Source organism: Balaenoptera physalus (genome assembly GCF_965194825.1).
Source record: "Balaenoptera physalus genome assembly, chromosome: 2".
Taxonomy (NCBI): domain Eukaryota; kingdom Metazoa; phylum Chordata; class Mammalia; order Artiodactyla; family Balaenopteridae; genus Balaenoptera; species Balaenoptera physalus.
This window is the reverse complement of record NC_138883.1, coordinates 68,516,763-68,537,005: the sequence shown is the minus strand read 5'-3', so window position 1 is coordinate 68,537,005 and position 20,243 is coordinate 68,516,763. Positions and strand designations below refer to the sequence as shown.

At 37.7% G+C, this 20,243-nt stretch overlaps 1 protein-coding gene and 1 long non-coding RNA gene across 6 annotated transcripts in view; one reads left to right on the top strand and one right to left on the bottom strand.

Annotated features, from left to right (window-relative positions):
• Positions 1-20,243, top strand: part of LOC309656174 — an 822,990-nt gene that overhangs the window by 340,757 nt on the left and 461,990 nt on the right. The gene's annotated exons all lie outside the window — the stretch shown is intronic.
• Positions 1-20,243, bottom strand: part of PRKD1 (protein kinase D1) — a 466,527-nt gene that overhangs the window by 272,597 nt on the left and 173,687 nt on the right. The window lies entirely within an intron of this gene.

Here is a 20,243-nt window from a genome sequence, read left to right as displayed (position 1 = left end):
TTTTGTTTTTATTTTCATTATTCTAGGAGGTGGGACAAAAAAGATCTTACTGTGATTAATGTCAAAGAGTGTTCTGCCTATATTTTCCTCTAAGAGTTTTATAGTGTCTGGCCTAACATTCAGGTCTTTAATCCATTTTGAGTTTATTTTTGTGTATGGTGTTAGGGAGTGTTCTAATTGCATTCTTTTACATGTAGCTGTCCAGTTTTCCCAGCACCACTTATTGAAGAGAACTGTCTTTTCTTCATTGTATATTCTTGCCTCCTTTGTCATAGATTAGTTGACCATCGGTGCATAGGTTTACCTCTGGGCTTTCTATCTTGTTCCGTTGATCTATATTTCTGTTTTTGTGCCAGTACCATATTGTCTTGATTACTGTAGCTTTGTAGTATAGTCTGAAGTCAGGGAGCCTGATACCTCCAGCTCTGTTTTTCTTTCTCAAGATTGCTTTGGCTATTCAGGGTCTTTTGTGTTTCCATACAAATTGTGCAATTTTTTGTTCCAGCTCTCTGAAAAATGCCATTGGTGATTTGATATGGATTGCACTGAATCTGTAGATTGCTTTGGGTAGTTTAGTCATTTTCACAATATTGATTCTTCCAATCCAAGAACACGGTATATCTCTCCATTTGTTAGTGTCGTCTTTAATTTCTTTCATCAGTGTCTTACAGTTTTCTGCATACAGGTCTTTTGCCTCCTTTCATAGGTTTATTCCTAGGTATTTTATTCTTTTTGTTGCAGTGGTAAATGAGATTATTCCTTCTCTTTCTGATCTTTCATTGTTAGTGCATAGGACTGCAAAAGATTTCTGTATTAATTTTGTATCCTGTGACTTTATTAAATTCACTGATTAGCTCTAGTAGTCTTCTGGTAGCATCTTTAGGATTTTCTACGTATAGTATCATGTCATGTGCAAACAGTAACAGTTTTACTTCTTCTTTGCCAATTTGGATTCCTTTTATTTCTTTTTCTTCTCTGACTGCCATGGATAGGACTTTCAAAGTTACATTGAATAAGAGTGGTGAGAGTGGACACCCTTGCCTTGTTCCTGATCTTACAGGAAATGCTTTCAGATTTTCAGCATTGAGAATAATGTTTGCTGTGGGTTTGTCATTTATGGTCTTTATTATGTTGAGGTAGGTTCCCTCTATGCCCACTTTCTGGAGAGTTTTTATCATAAATGCGTGTTAAATTTTGTCAAAAGCTTTTTCTGTATCTACTGAGATGATCATATGGTTTTTATTCTTCAATTTGTTACTATGGTGTATCACATTGATTGATTTGTGTATATTGAAGAACCCTTGCATCCCTGGGATAAATCCCACTTGATCATGGTGTATGATCCTTTTAATGTGTTGTTGGATTCGGTTTGCTAGTATTTTGTTGAGGATTTTTGCATCTATGTTCATCAGTGATATTGGCCTGTAATTTTCTTTTTTTGTGGTATCTTTGTCTGGTTTTGGTATCAGGGTGATGATGGCCTCATAGAATGAGTTTGAAAGTGCTCCACCCTCTGCAACTTTTTGGAAGAGTTTGAGAAGGATAGGTGTTAGCTCTTCTCTAAATGTTTGATAGATTTCACCTGTTAAGTCATCTGTTCCAGACTTTTGTTTGTTGGAAGATTTTTAATCACAGTTTCAATTTCATTGCTTGTGATTGGTCTGCTGATATTTTCTATTTCTTCCTGGTTCAGTCTTGGAAAGTTGTACTTTTCTAAGAATTTGTCCATTTCTTCCAGGTTGTCTACTTTATTGGCATACAGTTGTCTCTAGTAGTCTCTTATGATCCTGTGTATTTCTACAGTGTCAGTTGTAACTTCTCCTTTTTCGTTTCTAATTTTATTGATTTCAGTCCTCTCCCTTTTTTTCTTGATGAGTCTAGCTAAAGGTTTATCAATTTTGTTTATCTTCTCAAAGAACCAGCTTTTAGTTTTATTGATCTTTGCTATTGCTGTCTTTGTTTATATTTCATTTATTTCTGCTCTGATCCTGATTTCTTTCCTTCTACTCACTTTGGGTTTTGTTTTTTCTTTCTCTAGTTGCTTTAGGTGTAAGGTTAGGTTGTGTATTTGAGATGTTTCTTGTTTCTTGAGGTAGGATTGTACTGCTATAAACTTCCCTCTTAGAACTGCTTTTGCTGCATCCCCTAGGTTTTGGGTCATCATGTTTCCATTGTAATTTGTTTCTAGGTATATTCTGATTTCCTCTTGATTTATTAAGTGATCTCTTGGTTATTTAGTAGCAAATTGTTTGGCCTCCCTGTGTTCGTATTTTTTTAGTTTTTTTTTCCTGTAACTTATTTCTAATCTCGTAGCATTGTGGTCAGAAAAGATGCTTGATATGATTTCAATTTTCTTAAATTTATCGAGGCTTGATTTGTGACCCAAGATGTCATCTATCCTGGAGAATGTCCCATGAGCACTTGAGAAAAAAGTGTATTCTGCCACTTTTGGGTGGAATATCCTATAAATATCAATTAAGTCTATTTGGTGTATTGTGTCATTTAAAGCTTGCGTTTCCTTATTTATTTTCTGTCTGGATGATCTGTCCATTGGTGTAAGTGGGGTGTTAAATTCCCCCACTATTACTGTGTTACTGTCAATTTCCCCTTTTATTGCTGATGGCAGTTGCCTCATGTATTGAGGTGTTCCTATGTTGGGTGCATAAGTATTTACAATTGTTATATCTTCTTCTTGGATTGATCCCTTGATTATTATATTCTGTCCTTCCTAGTCTCTTGTAATAGTCTTTAATTTAAGGTCTATCTTGTCTGATATGAGTATTGCTACTCCAGCTTTCTTTTGATTTCCATTTGCATGGAGTATCTTTTTCCATCCCTTCACTGTCAGTCTGTATGTCTCCCTAGGTCTGAAGTGGGTCTCTTGTAGACAGCATATATACAGGTCTTGTTTTTGCATCCATTCAGCTAGTCTGTGTCTTTTGGTTAGAATATTTAATCCATTCACATTTAAGGTATTTATCGATATGTATGTTCCTGTTACCGTTTTCTTAATTGTTTTGGGTTTGTTTTTGTAGGTCCCTTTCTTCTCTTGTGTTTCCCACTTAGAGAAGTTCCTTTAGCTTTTGTTGTAGAGCTGGATTAGTGGTGCTGAATTCTCTTAGCTTTTGTTTGTCTGTGAAGCTTTTGATTTCTCCATTGAATCTGAATGAGATCCTTACCGGGTACAGTAGTCTTGGTTGTAGGTTTTTTCCTTTCATCATTTTAAATATATCCTGCCACTCCTTTCTCGTCTGCAGAGTTTCTGCTGAAAAATCAACTGATAACCTTATGGGGATTCCCCCGTATGTTATTTGTTGCTTTTCCCTTGATGCTTTTAATATTTTTTCTTTGTATTTAATTTTTAATAGTTTGATTAATATGTGTCTCAGCATGTTTCTCCTTGGGTTTATCCTGTATGGGACTCTCCGTGCTTCCTGGACTTGACTATTTCCCTTCCCATGTTAGGGAAGTTTTCAAATATAATGTCTCCAAATATTTTCTCAGGCCCTTTCCCTTTCTCTTCTTCTTTTGGGACCCCTATAATTCGAATGTTGGTGCATTTAATGTTGTCCCAGAGGTCTCTGAGACTGTCCTCGTTTCTTTTCATTCTTTTTTCTTTATTCTGCCCCTCGGCAGTTATTTCCACCATTCTATCTTCCAGCTCACTTACTGGTTCTTCTGCCTCAGTTATTCTGCTATTGATTCCTTCTAGTGTAGTCTTCTTTTCAGTTATTGTGTTGTTCATCACTGTTTGTTTGTTCTTTAGTTCCTCTAGGTCCTCCTTAAACATTTCTTGTATCTTCTTGATCCGTGCCTTTATTCTATTTCCGAAATCTTGGATCATCTTTACTATCATTCCTCTGAATTCTTTTTCAGGTAGATTGCCTATTTCCTCTTCATTTATTTGCTCTTGTGGGATTTTACCTTGCCCCTTCATCTGCAACATATTTCTCTGTCATCTCATTTTGTCTAACCTGCTGTGTTTATGGTCTCCTTTCCATAGGCTGCAGGGTCATAGTTTCTCTTGCTTCTGTTGTCTGCCCCCTGGTGATTGAGGTTGGTCCAAGGGCTTGTGTAGACTTCCTGGTGGGAGGGACTAGTGCCTGCGCTCTGGTCAGTGGAGCTGAGTCTTTTCCCTCTGAAGGGCAGGGCTGAGTCAGGTGGTGTGTTTTGGGGTGTCTGTGAGCTTAGTATGACTTTAAGCAGACTGTCTGCAATGGGTGGGGCTGTGTTCCTTTCTTGCTGGTTGTTTGGTGTGAGGTGTGCAGCACTGGAGCCTGCAGGCAGTCATGTGGGGCTGGGTGTTGGTGTTGATATGAATACCTCTGGAAGCACGTACACCAATTAATATTCCCTGGGCCTGGGAATTCTCCGGTGGTCCAGCATCCTGGACTCAGCGCTCCCACCCCAGAGGCCCAGGCCTGTCCCCTGGCTGGGGAATCAAGAGCCCACAAGCCACACCATGTAGCCAGAGAAAAAGAAAAGAAAAGAGGAAAAAATAGAGACAGACAAACAACACCCTGGACTAACAGCAAAAGCAACAGTAAAGAAACAGCAGCAACAACACCACACACACACACAAAGAGAAAAAAAAAAGACAATAAACAAAGAATTAAAAAATGAGAACAGTCAATAAGGACTAAACTAACAAAAAAATGAAAACTAAAGCAAAAACAGAAAGTAAACAAACAACAAGAGTAGCAAGAAAACATAAACTATACACATAAAAACCAATCAAAAAAGAGAAAAAATAAAGTAAAATAAAAAAGAAAGAACAAAAACAAGAAAAAAACTTACAAAACAAAAAAAAAACTAAAAATAGAAAAGTAAAAAAGTAAATTAAAATAAAAATACATATTAAAAAATAAGAAAATAAAAGATAAAAATAATAAAAGCAACAACAGCCACAACTGAACAAAATGAAAGAAACAGAAAAAAGAATAATAGTAATAAGAATATTTTCCTGGGGCCTCTGCTGTCAGTGTCCTTGTTCCCACAGTGAGGCAGAGCTAATCCCGACCTCCACAGGAGGCCCTCCAATACCTCTAGGTAGGTCTCTGGGCCAGCCATGGGCACTGTGGGGCCAGCTCAGACTCTGACCTGGCCCAACTCCTGCATGTATTTGTCCCGTAAGGCCACTGCTGCGAAGACTAGACCGTTCTCAATTGTGGGAGCACTCATTGTCTATTCAGATATTCCACAGACGCGGACTTACCAAGCCAATCTAGGGGATTTAACCTGTGGCTTGTGCAGCTGCACAGAAAGATTTCCATTCCCCTTCCTTGGTCGCACTGCCCTTGGGGTTTAGCTTTGGTTTTGACCCCACTTCTGTGTGCCACCCTCAGGTGTTTGTTCCCTGCCCAGGTGAGAGGGAGCAAAAGCAGTGGCTGCTTGGGGCACACTTACTCACTCAGACCAGGGGGTGCGCAAATTGCCTGCAGCGTCAGGAGCCAGCAGGCGGTTGTAACCAACTGTAGTGGCTCACTCTGTTGGGAGTCCCTCCCAGTGCCCGTGGAGGCAGGAGCTGGCGTGTGGCGGTGGCAGCGGCCCCATCCTCCACGTGCCTCGCAACCGTGGCGTCTCGCTTTCCAGGCAGACCACACTTCCTCTAGGGGCATTCCTGGCCGCGCATCCCATCCCTCCCATCCCCTCTGCTGTATCTGTGCAGTGAATAGCATTCCTCTACCCAGATCAGTTCTCCCACCCCCACGCTTTTGCACTCAGCCCCTGCCAGCATTGGCGGATTCTCGTCTCAGGCAGGGCTTCCAGGGCTGATTCCCAAGGAGGCTTTGGGATGAGCGGCGCTCAGGCCCCGGAGCCCTCGCGGGCGGAACAGACCCCGGCCTGAGGGGCAGGTGGGCATGGCTCAGAAGGGAACCCCTCCCATGGCCCAAAGAAGCTGGCAGGTGCTGGAAGGGGCTGTAATGGCAGCTTTGCCCCTTGCGCGCCACTCAACACTGACACCTTGTTTCTATGGTGTCCCAGGATTTTTCTGCAGACTTTCCTGGTTGTGGAGCTCCTTACTTCTGTCTCTTCAGGCTGTCTTTTCACTGCCAATAGCTGTCTTCTCCCTGGGTCTACGCTCCAAACCCCACTTTCCAGGACCCAGCCCCGCTCTGCAACAGGTGACTCACGACTCAGGCTGGAATGCGCAGAGCGGCAGTGTAGACCATGCGCGTAGTTCTTACTTTGTCCTGCCTTTCACAGACTGTCTGCTGCATTCTACTTTGATCCCCTGAAGGTTCTTTTCTGTCCCAGTTGATTTCCCCACCCTGAGGGAGTTTTTCTGAGTTCAGGGACCTCCCTTCACTTTCAGCTTCCCACCAGGGTTGCTGGTCCCTTTTTTGATTCCTCTTTTCTTCTTTCTTTCGTCCTACCTGGTTGTGAGGGGATTTTTCTTGTTCTTTTAGGTGTCTGAAATCTTCTGCTAATGTTCAGCAGGTGCTTTATGAGAACTATTCCATTTGTAGATGTATTCTTGATGCACTTGTGAGGAGCGACAAATTCTGCGTCCTCCTATTCTGCCATCGTGACTCCTCCCCCAATGTGGCTTTTAGAACTAACTGCTGAAAGCTAAATGAGGCCTAAGAATATTCCTATCTGCTCTGGTCACAAAGTGACTTCTTATAATTCAGAGAAAAAGGAGAAACATAAATAAGTTAATATATAGTGAAAAATCAAGCAAAATACATGGCAAAGAAAATGTGACCACCATTCTCTTGCCCTTTGTTTTCAAGGCTCTTGGGGGCATTCTTACTATTTTTCATATTTGGATAACATGTCCATTACCCTGGAGAACTATGTCCTGAAATGCACACTTTTCCCCAACAAAAATCAGTAAAGCATACAGAGTTTTTCAGAGAATCTAAGGTAAGATGATATGGTCTCAAAAAACTACAAAAGAATAACAGTACTTAGCTACTTCTAGGAAACAGAAGGGATGCAAGAACAGCCAAAATAATTTTAAGGTAAACCTAAAACCAAATGGCATAATACCGTTTTGCAGTTTAAAAAAATGCTTGTTTTTAAAATACAGATGTATGGTATCAGCTAAAGCAATGAATCTATCTCTAAAGCAAGATACTAAAGAGAATATTTTATGAATTAAAAAGCAGAACCAAATCACATTAATTGGGACATTTTTATCACTACTGGGCAATGACTATATGTGAATTAAACTGGTGACATACTAACGTTCCTGCCAATGTAACTTGGTCAGAAGACACTGTTATAACTCTACAGGAGGAATCAAAGAAAATACATGTGGAAAGTTTCACTCCGACGTTCAAAGAGTAGAGCCTGCACTTAAAAGTCTTTAAGGGTTCCTGAATATGGAATCTCCGTCAATTAATCCAATTCTCTTTTTTTTAAATTGTAGACTCTGACCTTAAAAAGAAGACACATTCTGTCTGATTTTGAAGCATATCCAAAGTACACTTTGAACAGCCCAAAGCTCTCAGTTCAACACCTATTCTTTCCCATAGATCCTCAGTACTGACAGCACAAAGAAAAGAAAAAATTAAGCACAGCTTCTTTTTCTCTAAGAATGTCACTCCTTTTTATCAACAGCTATTGTCATTTTTGCATTTCAAAGGCTCAGAACACACATTTAAAATGTCCACTATTGTACAGTCAAGCCAAAGGGGGAGTATGAGTGTGGGTGTGTAGGCAAATTGAGGGACAGTCTGGCACCAAAAACGAATCATTTTGAAGATGACTTTAAGAAGAAGCAATTTAGTTTAAATCCCAAGAGCCTAGAATTAAGGTATTAAGGACAGGGAAATAAAGGAACTAGAGTAGTGGAGTTAATCCATGTGAATAAACAGCATAGATCTACTGGATTTCTCTCTCTGAATCCTGTTTGCTGGTAGATGCTCTTGAATCCTTTCTAGGTCTGATCTTTTAAGTCACATGCTCAGATTATTTCATCAGGTTTTCCTCAAATAGCTGTATCTTTATTGAACTGAATATTAAGGTAGTCTTTTCAGGTCTTCAACTATTTTCTGTATTTTCCTGGGACACAAGTCACATGTACAAGCACCATCTTATTAGAAAAATATACACAAAACTGCTGCCAACATATATTTATGATAATATCAATCAGTCAGGAAGTACTCAGTGATAATACAAAATTAATATACAAAATGCAAGGGAGGTAGATGCCAAAAAAATTGCACACTCAATTGCATACTGAAGATAATGTAAACATCATGAGGCTGGATGACCGTGCTTATCTTATTCCCTTTGTAATTATCTCTAGCCTCCAACACAACAGAACAGGCACTGAATAAACATTTGCTGAATAAATAAGTTTTCAAAAATGCTGCAAATGAGGAAATTAAAATGGCCACAGTTGTTTCAGTTATCTGTCTTACCATTTGCCATATCTCTCTGCTGCTTTCTGGTAATGGCAGGAAACCCCAAATTCCACTTTCCTGGCTTACTCTCCAGATTACCTATTACAACAAACCTTCTACTAATTCTGTATTTATGTAACAGAATTATCCATGAACTTCCATACACCTGGTCTACAATAATAATTGTTGATAATTATGGCTTGTTAGACCTTAAATTACTTTTTAAACAACAAAGGTTACCTTGTGCTCAATACTCTTTGAATGTATTTAGTTTTTTAAAAAATCCATAACTTTGCATTACCCCCAAGATAAAATGAACAAAAAGTACTATTATTCAACCATGTTGAATGATGATGTTTATTATACATTAATCACTGTGAAAGTTCACATGATAAGATAAAGTGATGGACAGAAAACAAGACATGGAAATTTTAAAAGTACATTGATATTATTTCAGACCAAAAAAGAAAAAGGAAAGGATTAGCCTTGACTATGGCACCTATGTCATTTAGAGGTCTAGCATGTCTCTCTCCATCAGTTTCTTACTGAAATAAAAGACAATACAAGTATTTCATATACAATGTGGTCAAATGGTTAATTTCTTAGTCAGCTATGTATTAGCACCATGTAACACTTTGGTAGCTATATACATGAGAAGAAATTCTCAATTTATCATCATCAAATGCTTTCCCTAACATGCTTCCTTGAGACATGATATTACAAAGATATAGGAGAAACTGTTATGCACTCTAGATGTTTATGTCTAGGTGGGACATAAACAAACTGGCAACACAAAGAGAGGTACAACTCTCTACATGCCTAAGGGAAAAACAGATGGCGCATGCTAGTGGGAGATGGGGCAGCTGGCAGCAAGAGGTAATTGGAAAGGACTTTTAAGAGTTGAGGTTTACAGGATGGACAAAATTTAGACAGGCAAAAAGGAAAGGCAGAGAATAGGCTTAGACTGGATTTAGGGAAAAGAATGTGGCAGAGGTAGGAGGTTAAAAAACAGTACCATTGGGGAATGAAGGTAAAAACAGTAAGAAAATACTGTAGTGGGCTTGAGCTTTCGATTTTGGTTTAAGGCGTATGTACCCAATGCCTAGTGAAGCCTGGTTCATGGTAGACACTCAACTCTAGCAACCCTCACTTCCTCTCCACTTGACATTGGCCTCCTACACTCCTAACCTAACCCCAAAAGTTGTCCTGAGAACTGCTACACATTTAAAATCTTAAAAGCCAATCTGGCCACAATCTTCCATCTTTCTGGCTGTCTCAAACCTCCATTCCCACTACACCTTCAGTAAGACAGAAACTTTACTCCCTTCTGACATCATTCCTTACTGGGGGAGGAAGAAAATAATAAAGCAAGCAAATAAATATAAACCCAGAGCATTGAATGCGCTGTAAGGAAAACAGAGTGTAACAACAGAGAGTTATGGGAAGATCTATTCACATAGTGTGGTCAGAGGAAAACTTTCTGAGGAGTGACATTTAAGATAAGACATGAAGGAGAAGGAGCCAACTCTGGGAAGAACAGAGAATAGGATGCTCCAGCCAGAGGGAACGGCACATCATACAAAGGTTTGTAGATGAGAAAGATCCTGGCTTCATCTAGGACGGAACAGAAGGAAAGGAGGTCAGAGAAGGTGACGGGGGGCCACATGACACAAGGCTTTGTGAGCTGTGATAAGGAGTTTGTAACTTACGCAAATTGTAATGGGATTTCATTGAAAAGTTTGAAGCAGGAGGGTAACATGGTCAAATCTGTTGGTAAAAGATGACCATGACTGTGGCATGCAGAAGTGGTGCTAGAGGCAGGATGGGCATGGGGTCGCTGCAGGGAAGTTTCGGACACTCCAGCTAGTACAGAACCGGCACATGGTAAATGTACCAAATACAGATGACAGAATTAACGAATAAATGAGTCAACAACTTTAAAGCTGGGAGTGGTAGTCACCAATTAGTTTTAGAGTGATTAGTCTGGCAATGCGTTTTAGACTATAGAAGAATCCATGTTGGGAGAGCGTTAGTCATAGACCCTGAATATCTGGACTACTAAAAAACATTCTACAGTTGACTATGCCTTCTGAAAATTCAGTCAAGCTTTACAGGATTTCCAAGAACAGCGTAGCAGAACAGGGATCTTATTTATGCAAAAAGGATTAAATCAGTCTGTGTAAGCTGTTCCTCAAGTTTAATAAGAGTCTTTATTTATCTTGTGTCTGGCCAACTGTGTGTGTGTGTGTGTGTGTGTGTGTGTGTAATATAATGTGTTTAGAGATGCTGAAGACTGATGGTCAATCAAGAAAAATCCAAGCTGAAATTGTTAAGGGCTGGGACATGAGCCAGTTTGCAATCACCATAGGAACTGCTTGAGCTGAGTTCCTTGATGCCATTCTGGTCATGAGCATTCCTCAAAGGACACCACTCTGCATAGTTTAGTTCTCTGATGCAAAAGGTGTAACTTCTGAAATCAGGCTGAACTGTTTTAAAAAGGAATGCCAATAAAATTAAGCTCAACCTATTCACTGGTTATAAGAACAATAAAAATAAATGGTGGCCCTTATGCTATACAAAAACTCTATCAGAAACATATGGACGTACACTTTGAGAGATCTAGCTCTGAATCTCATCTTCATTGATTTTTTTTTCATTTGCTATTCATGGAATCATTTAAAAGGGGAAAAAGGAGGTGAAAATTTCATCAGTTCCTAGTAGAAACTTTTCCTCAGAAGTAATAAAGAAAAAGATATTTTCTTGGAGTGAAGTGGAGCTTTTCAAAAACATATATTATTTTTAAAAGCAAAAGAGATAGATTACTGAGCACACAGATTCACATTCTCTTGCGTTGCAAATGTCTTCATGGTACAATGAAACTCTAAGCACAGTAATACCAATTTATTATTTCTAGTTCCTATGGAAATATGCATTCAATTAAGTGAAGGCAATTGATATGGACACAAGTACAAAGCAAATACATTAGGGAGAAGTCATATAATAAATAACTCTAGTAAAATGAGCTCTGAGATATCAGAAATAATAGCCAAAAAGGACGCCAAAGTCACTGTGGAATGTTCTCTTAAGTTACTAGCCACCAGTACCATTATGAAAACAAAAGCAAAAACATAATCCTACATTTTAGAATCCCACACTTGAAATTTGCCATGTGCAAATAAACATCACACATAGAAAGATTAAGGCTGAGAAAAGACTACACCAAACTCAAAGAAAGGAAAGGAGGGAGGGAGGGAGGAAGGGAGGAAGATTTATCAATACATGTGACGAACAAGGCCTTGTTCAATAAACCTCAGTGTCTAAAAATGAATACCAATCTCCTAAATAAGGTCATATAAAAACGAGTACATATTTTTTTTATTGTTTTACAAATCTGTTAGTTATTCAGGACTTGTAACCTCCAGACAGAGAATTAGATGAAAGTATAAATACATAAAAAAATCAATCGGCAAATAGTTGTTGGCACTCTACTATGTGCTAAGCACTATGGTAAGGTCTGTAAGGAAAAAAACTAAGTTTTAATTCATTTTGACAAGAATTTATTGTGCATTTCTGTTGTGCCATGTACTAAGATAATCATCAGAGGACATAAAATAGATGAGACACCACTCTAGCAAAACAGAAATTGTTTGCAATATAATTTATGGGCAACACATGCTACTGAACTGGCATAAGATGAAAAATGGGCCAAATGAACAGTACAGATATGTGTGCTAAGAGTTTTCATAACAGAGAGACTATTTAGGCTTAGTCTGTCAGAGTTTTTCACAAGAGAGATGGCAATTGACTTGGGCTTGAAAAACAATGGAGGGAGAGAAGCAGAAAAGTTAATACAGTTGACAAAGGTGATAGGGCAGGAATTTACAAGGCTTGTTTGGGCCCTGATAAGACCTGAGAGTTTAATTTTGAGGAGACTGGAAACAATGATGGAGAGTAGGCTGGGCCAGATAGAGAAATACCCTTTAATGGGTAAGGGGTCTTTGGAGTGATGACAATACTTCGGAACTAGAAAGAGGTAATGGATGCACAAAACCAAATGTTATGTTACATGAATTTCACTTTTTGTTAATGTTGATGATGAAAATTATTATTATCGTTAATTAGAAAAACACTGGAAATATCTAAACATCCAACCATGTAGAGACCGGATGTTGAAAATCTATATGATAATGTTGGAAAGTCCATATGATTAAAAAACTGTATATTCTCTAAATACAATATTAGAGGAGAATATTTAATGACATAGAAATAGGTTCATGGTGTACTGTGTAAAACTGAAAATTGCCGAACAGTTTACCGTATCAAATCTATAATAAAAGAGACTGGAATGATGTACTCCAAAATGTTAGCAGTGTCATCTCTGGGTGTTAGGATCATGAGTGATTTAAATTTTCTTCCTTTTTCCTTATTTTTCATAGTAAACATCTAAAAACATCTATTTTTAAGATAACGTTTATTAGAAATGTTTTCATGTAAAATGCAGTATTTTATCAGAACGGACTCATTGCAGATACAGAACTTAGCAAGATGATTCACGATGTTTTTCTAGATAGAGCCAGGCATAAAGTAAAAGATTTGCACACAATATGCTACTTTAAGTAGCAATTTACAACATTTGGTGGAATTAAAATGAGCTGTAGGTGAATAGCTTACTCCATAGCACATGCAAATTTCCAATGATTTTCTTTCTTTTTTAATCTCATAGTATTTATTCTCAATTCTGCCCCAGAGTGACAGCATAAAGACTAGTCTCTTTCTACATTATTTTTGTTTGTAAAATTCTATCAAATAACAGATTTCAAATGTAGCCCATGGTCTCCCTCCTTTTCTTTTGGCTTGATACTTGTTTTTCTTTGAAGGTATTACTAACCAAGAGGGCTCATCCTCTCAAAATACGAAGTTCACCATCATTGCTCACTTCCTCATTTCCTCACTCTTAACAATTTTCTCTGAATATGGGCAACTCGTGTCACTACAATCATCAATTCCAAATTATTTTAACTTTTCATTATTTCCAAGGTGGGACAAAATAAAGGCAATCAGGTAAAGCCTTTAGTTCAGATTTCCTCCATATTTCATGAAATCCATCAAACAATTGCCCAGATTATATTTCACAGTAAGATGAGCAAAAGCACACTTCCCTCTTCAGCTGTAGCCCCTTTCCTCGTGCATTCATGGATGCCAAAATCAGAACCTACAGTTCGGAAGCTGTACACAGTTGCATCTTGTTTTGAGTTTTTGTTTGCAAACTGTCAGTAAGATCAGAATAAATTGCATGATATGCAGTCCAATATGTATATTCTTGAGCACATCTCAATGTATCCACCAAAAAACATTCATAGCTGCAGGTGTACAAAAAAAAAGGCAGAATTATGGCTTGATTTGCCTTGATAAGCATGGCAATTTTCTGTATACTTTTCATAAAGTGCTAATCAATTTCAGCTCAAAATAGATTGAAACACCCAAGAGATTGCTGCCATAGTCCACAAATGTTTGTCACTAGTAAACTGTGGCAATAATGCGAATTCTGAAGAGGAAAACTGCAACTGAACTATACCTTATAAAAATCCCTTTCATTTGCCTTAATAATCCTTGAAGAAATGCTAAGAATTATTTAGAATTATTTTGAAATCATGTAAGTTTGAAATTTCTATTTTTTCTTGTTACATCTAAGTCTTGCTTGTCACATAGTAACATCCGTTGAGTATGGTTATAGGTGGATTATATTTAGAACTGTTTAATGATGATATTTAAGAATCAGATATCACATCCATATTGCTTAATATTCCTCTAAAATATAATTACAGACATCACATACAACTTGGAATTGGATCATCACAGACTTCTGCAATAAATTACTTTGTCTATATCTTTAACCAGTAGATGTAGTGCAATTTTTTGAAAATGTTTTGTCAATATTCTAGTCCTTCCATTAAGGTTATTTCACAAGCACTAAGAGGTGCTAATATTCATATTAATGCACCTTTTCGAGGAGCAGTACTCCTGCCATATGAATCACTCATCTGCCAGGGATGTTTTGCCAAACACAAGTGCCAAAACTTTGCTGAGGACTGTCACACACCTACAAGGGAGCCTCTGCTCAAAACTGAGCATACACTTTCCCTTTCGTTAAGTGTAAGACACAGTCGGTAATGACATTTAGATCTGGATATGGTATGTTCTCCATGGAAAGTAAGAAATTAAATGAGAATAGATAACATTTCAAATTTTCACACCTTCCTCTTCAAAACTACAAAAGTGATAATATAATCTGGGGGGAATAAAAGTTACACAATTTGGCTTTAGAAAAAAAGAGTACTTAAAAGTTGTGACTTTAAGCAACTTCTGTGATCACCACCTGCTAAAAAATGTTTTGCCAAAATCAGAGGCAGTAGAGTGTAGTAGACACAGCCTCTGCAGCCAGAAAGCCTGAGTTCTTATGTTGACTCTGCCATTAAATATGTGACCCTGAACGTGACTTGTCCTCACCATGTCTCAGTTTCCTCATCTATAAAAAGGGGGTTATGAGAGTACGTAACTCAGGGTGAAGTGAGATAATTAACACCTGCAAAATTCTGAGGATTAAATGAGATAATACATGCAAAGTTCTTACCAAAACAGGTTCTCATCAATTTTTAATAAATGTTAGCTACTTTTATCGGCATCATCAGCTTCAGCATCATCATTTCAAAGAGCAGTGAGTGCTCTTACCTGACGTGTCTGCCAAGTGTTTGTTTCTAGGTCTGGGTCCTCATGTATTACATAAATTAACCTGTTTTCTAAAGGAGATGATAACACGTTTGGAAATTAAGCCAGTGCTGCATGAGATGGTAAAGCTCTTGGCCCAAATTACCATCTACTAATCCTGGTAAAATAAGGATGAAAAAAATATGTGAAAGATAGGAAACACACTTAGAAAGGGTGATCTTGACTCTCCTGAACAAACAGAAAACTGTCATCTTTTGCTTATTCCAGACCTAATATAACAGTAGCTGTATTCACTGATAAACTGTTCCCGTGATGTTTTTATTCTCACTCATTAATCTCGTCTCTGGAATTTAGCTAGTCAGTCACTTCTAGTTAGCCATTAGATTTTCAGGAGCCACTGGGGAAAAGGTTTACACATTCTGACCTTGAAAATTTGATTCTGATACTGTTTCAGGAGAGGAAATTCATTTTATTTATCCAACAAAGAAACAAAAACACACTATTCAGGAAAAACTTTCTAATGTACTTACAATATAACCACGAAAATACATTTCAAATCTTCTTAAATAATTACTACAATCAAAAGGAAAACATCTGGGCTTCCCTGGTGGCACAGTGGTTGAGAATCTGCCTGCCAATGCAGGGGACACGGGTTCGAGCCCTGGTCTGGGAAGATCCCACATGCCGCGGAGCAACTGGGCCCGTGAGCCACAATTACTGAGCCTGCGCGTCTGGAGCCTGTGCTCCGTAACAAGAGAGGCCGCGATAGTGAGAGGCCCGCGCACCGCGATGAAGAGTGGCCCCCGCTTGCCACAACTAGAGAAAGCCCTCGCACGGAAACGAAGACCCAACACAGCCATACATACATACATACATACATAAATAAAAAAAGAATGTAAGCAGACAAGAATAGCATTAAAAAAAATAAAAAATAAAAAAAATAAAGGAAAACATCTGACTGACCTAACTCAAAAAACATTTAACAATCTCCACACCAAGTACCTTGCCTTTTTTTCCTTCCCTTTGGAATATTTCTATTTGCTAGTTGCTATGGAGCAAATCAATGTACAAAACCAGTCAAAATGGAAACACAGTCACATGAATTCAGGCTATGAAAAACTATATATGTATTTAGATGTTGTTTTCCTGAGATCACAAAGAGTCATTTGTCAGTTTCCCCTTAGCATCTATTAGGTTTTATGTATTTGTGTTTTTCTTCAAAATGTCAAAGCACCAGCATAAATGACTTCATGAGATAAATTATTACCTTGTTCACTTTTCCAAAGACAATTTTATATACAAGTTATAGATGAAGGCTGCAAATACTGCTTTACAAGTGAATCTGGTGTTGTTTATATTATCATCTCATAATTAGAGGCACTTCCTCAAGGACAAGGTTTTGGAACTTTAGCCATGTATTATTAAGTTAAAATTAGATTTTACGAGAGGTTACCCATTCGGAAAAACAGCATTCATTGTTATATTGTATATTTTGAAGACAGCAAAGCAAGATCATGACATTTTCAAAAATACTTTATACCTAATAAATATTCAACATGCGTTTGTGAACTGATGTGAGTAAATACCCTTCCCGTGCAAAAGACTTTTAAATATTTGTTTTTAAAAGTACCTGAACATATCGTACAAGATGGCTGTTAGCCATTTTTTAATCAGTAATTTACACAAGTAGGGGGGCACCCATCCCAGAAATGGGCAAGAAAAACCACTGTAAAGAGAGAGAAAAGTAAAGAATATGTTCATATTAAATAATTTCATATTAATGCTATTCTTATCTTTATAAAATGTGTATTATTTTAAATTTTATAATATATGCATTTCATTAATATAGTTATGTGGAATATGTGATCTGGAATATATGATCCAATTTGTTTTCACCAATGGTGCGTGTGCTCAAAAGAGTTTGAAGACTACACAAAAAGGAAAGCTCTTCATTCGCAGATTGAATTCATGCAGTTGTTTCATATGTTATTAAGATTTATTTGCTACAGGTCTAACAGTTTTATCAAATGAGGCTGGCATGTGTATTAATATATATTTCATTGCTTGGTAGTATACATAGTAAAAGCTCCATGTATCTTGAATAAGCAGACTGCTTTGTAATCACACACATTTCAACTTCAAGTTTTAGCTAATATTCATGGAGAGGAAAAATTTTTTTAAATGATGAATAGAGTAAATATATTAAATCTTTATAGCTGTAAAGATTTTTTACCCTGAGAGATGCAATGCATGTATCTTAGGCAAACTTCTGAACTTTCCAAAACTTAAGTTTTTACATGTATAACATGGAGATAATGCCTCACAGATCTTTTTATTCGGGGTGGGAGGGGCGGTTCACAAAAGCCAAGATGGTAGTTCGTATTAACATTATTAAGGTCCAGGAGTCATATGTAAAACAGAAAGTAACAAGTGTTTGCAATAATGTGCAAAAACTGGAACCTTGACACATTGCTGGTGGGAATGTAAAATGTTGCAGACACTGTGGAAAACTGTTTGGCAGTTCTTCAAAAAGTTAAACACAGAATTACCATATGACCCAGCAATTCCACTCCTAGGTAATATACCCAAAAGAATGGAAAACAGGAACTCAAACAGATACTTGTACATCCGTGTTCACAGCAGTATTATTCACAACAGCCAAAAGGTAGAAACAACCCAAGTGTCCATAGGTGAATGTATAAACAAATTGTGGCATATATATATAATGGGATATCATTCAACCATAAAAAGGAATGAAGTTTTGATACATGCTACAACCTAGATGAGCCTTAAAACATTACGCTAAGTGAAATAAACCAGACACAGAAGGACAAACCTTATATGATTCCACTTATGTGAAATATCTAGAATCGGCAAATTCAAAGACAGAAAGATTATAAATTACCAGGAATTAGAGGGAGGAGGGAATGGAGAGTTACTGCTTAATGGGTACAGAGTTTCTGTTTGGGGTGATGAAAAAGTCCTGGATTTAGATAGTGGTATTGGTTGGTCAACATCAAGAATGTACTTAATACCACTAAGTTGCACACTTGAAAATGATTTAAGTGGTAAATTTATGCTATGTTCATTTTACCACAATAAAACATTTAAATAAATAAATATAAAATTATACTATCACATCCTCTCCAGAATAATTCTTTCTATTCCAGTCTCCTCCTCTTTACAGTAAAAATTACTGAAAGGGTTGTCTTCACTCATGGCGCCCACTTCTGATCTAACTCCGCAACCCCTTTCAGCCTGGCCTGGGCCCCATAGGGCTCCTGAAATGCCTTCACCAAGCACACCGCCCAGAACCTCACTGCCAAATCCTTCCCTGACATGCCCACTGACCACTGCCTCATTCTAAAAACACCGTGTTCCCTCAGTTTCTTTAAATGACACACTAGGTTTTCCTCCTTCCTCTCTGACCCACTCCTGCCCAGTTTTGCTATTTGTTTGTTTTTTGTTTTTGTTGGTTTGGTTAGGTTTGGTCGTGGGCTGTTCACCCTCTGTTAATTCTTTAATTTTTGTCCTCTGGTTCTACATTTTAGACTTCTTTAGTCCATTCCATGGACTCTCACTAGGCTTATCCATCCCCTCCCAAGGCTTCAGTGAAAATGGATGTGTTTTCCCCAAATCTCCCCTTCATGTCCTTACCTTGGTGAAACGCTCCATCATTCACTCAGTAGTCTGAGCCATAATGTCATCCTTTGCTTTTCCCTCCCCACCCCACATGCACATAAACTCACATGCAATGTTCTTAAGTCTTGTTAAGTCCAGCTTTTGAATAGCTCTGGAATTCATTCACTCCTTTTTATGCCCACAACCAGTGTCAGTTATTGCCCTCACTGTAATGTACTTAGTAAATGACAGCAGTGCCTCTTGTTCTATTCCAATCTCTTCTCGTCAATGCAGCCAGACTTAAATTTCTAAAGTACATATTTTGCCATACTCTTCTCCTGTACAAAAATCTTTCATGGTTCCTCAATGCCATCAGAATCATGGTAAAAGGTGACCATGATTATATAACCTCCTTTATTATATAACCATGATTATATAACCTCCTTCATTATATAACCTCCTTTTATCTATGGTGTCTCTTCTCTCCCCACCACCAAACTCAATGTTCCAAGCAGAGTAAACTCCTCTCAGTTATGACGGCAGGTTCTCTGAGCCCTACAGGCAGATCACCAAACCTGGACCTGTGAGAGTGAAAAAGAAACCATCCAAATAGAACAACAGGCATAACAGACTATCCCAGGAAAACTGGAAGATGCTCTCTCAGCCCACAAGCCCTCTGCCCTTATTGTTCTCTCCAATGTCTCCTCCAACCATTTCATCTAATTAACTACCAGTTCTCATTGAACTAAGCTGTTGCTTCTTCCATAAAGATTTTCCTGAAGCCCCAGAAAAGAAACCCTGAAATCCCTAAACTTCCTACCTTTTCCCACTTCACTCTTTATTTACCCCTTTCATAATCTTTATGGTACTTTATAGTAATTTTCTGTTTATTTGTAAACTCTCCCCCTGCTCCACTGCAATTGCCTTTACACTCTTTGAGGACAACACTTATTAGCATTGTATATCTGAACCCAGCTCAGTCTCTGACAGGATGGTAAGCAGTCGATAAATATTTGAATAAACAAATGTTTTCAAATTATGAATTGATAACCATAAAAGCAAAGAATCTATTAAATACATATTTGGACATAGTGATTTCAGTATTTTAGTTAGCTTTTAATTATTCTACAAATAATAATTTACTATATCCATTGTATATTTCTATTTGATCTGTAATCATGTATTATATCATAACCCTGTTAAAGGCTCAAAGACCAATCCTAGGTATTTATTCTGTAGAAACAATTATGACTAAAAATAAATAAGCTTTGGTCTAAAAATTATATCTTCTCTTCTGTTTCTTTGTTTTATTGTGGTAAAATATACTTAATATAAAATTTACTATCTTAACCATTTTTAAGGTCTTAACCATATAGTAGGGTTAGGTATATTCAATTGCCAGAACTTTTTCATCATGCAAAACTGAAATTCTGTACCCGTTACACAACAATTCCCCATTTCCTGTTTCCCCAGCCTCTGGCAACCATCAAATGGTTTCTATGAATTTAACAAATCTAGATACCTCACATAAACGGGATC